This window comes from Vigna unguiculata, chromosome 5 (assembly GCF_004118075.2).
Source record: "Vigna unguiculata cultivar IT97K-499-35 chromosome 5, ASM411807v1, whole genome shotgun sequence".
Lineage (NCBI taxonomy): Eukaryota > Viridiplantae > Streptophyta > Magnoliopsida > Fabales > Fabaceae > Vigna > Vigna unguiculata.
The window spans coordinates 14,731,522-14,733,162 of NC_040283.1; positions in this window are offsets into that span (position 1 = coordinate 14,731,522).

Below are 1,641 nucleotides of genomic sequence, written 5' to 3' on the forward strand. Positions count from 1 at the left end.
TCCAATACTTATCAAATTTATCCATCATCCTTTTCGCCATGTCTTTCATTAAAGGATCATCACTCCTTAGAGTATCCCTTAGCAAGCACTCAATTTTCCATACTTGCATAAAATATTCATTAGAGGTTGGATAAGATGTGTCAAAATCAAATTGGTTATCTTATAAAATGGCCTTAAAAATTCACACATCCTTTCAGCTCTTTTCCACTCTTCATTTGTTGGAAAATATTTAAAGTTTCTATCATGTATAGTGAAACTTCCAAAAGCTCGACGATACTGAAGACCACTCTCAAGCAAAAGAAAAGTAGAATTGCATCTAGTAGGAACATCTAACCTTAAGCCCACTTTAGTATCAATACCTCTCACTTGAACAACACATTTAGTAAATGCTATTTTTCTTGCCTCTGACCCTTTCACATATTTAATGCTTTCTCTAATTTTGTGCTAAGTAACTTCAGCCACTTTTAAACCATATTGAACTATCAGATTCAAGATATGAGCATAACACCTCACATGAAAAAATTCACCCTCACACAATAAGCTATTTTGTAAGCTTAATTGTTCACCTAAAATTTGTTGCATACAATCATTAGCAGTAGCATTGTCTAAAGTTATAGAAAATATTTTCCTATCAATCCCCCAGTCAGTCAAATATTCAAACACTTTATTTGCTAAATCATGACCTGTATGTGGAGGTTCCATTTTACAAAAGGCAAGAATTTTACTATTCAATTTCCAGTTGTTATCAACAAAATGTGTTGTTAAACAAATATATCCCTCTTGAGTACAAGCAGTCCAACAATCTGAAGTCAAACAAATCTGATTATGACATTGATGCATTTCATGTTTCAATTTCTCCTTCATCTCAAGATGGGATTTCCACAAATCAGAAACAATTGTATTCCTACTCACATGTTTCACATCAAGATTCAAATATGAAAGCAATTCTCTAATCCATTTATACTCAACAAACTTAAATGGCAAACCATGTTTAACAATTGCCATTGTCATAATCTCTCTAACATGCTTGTGATCAAGTTCCCTACCCCTTAACTTTCCCATATTATCAATTATCATCCCACCTACATCTTTATATTTTGGGGTAACATTGCACTTTTTCAAATGACGCAAGAGTGTAGAAGTACCTATTTTAGTGCCACCAATTACATATTCTTGCCCACATGCATTACATTTGGCCTTCTCTTTACCATCTTTCATTCCAACTTTTGTAAAATATTTCCAAACTTCAGAGGTAAACGTCTTAGCTTTCTTACTTTCTTTTTAAACCTCATTATCTTCATTGTTAACAGAAGGTGGCTCTTGCTCATTAGCTTTTTCATTATTTATATAACCATCAACGTTAAGATTCACATTAACACTCTGATGAATAGTTTCAGATTCCATGCTGCACATTAATTTGTGTAAAAAATAAAAGTGAAAAACTTACTAAAAAGAACAATCAACACATAAACAAATCTGACCAAAAAGATGACATGAATAAATTAAATATACAAACTGGAACTGACCCTAAGAGGAAAGTTGCTAACTAGAGTTGAGCTTTGTTCACAGAATCATACAAATATCGCAGCAAGTCAGCAACTCCCTTTAACAGAAACAGAATCATAGATATGAGACTGATAG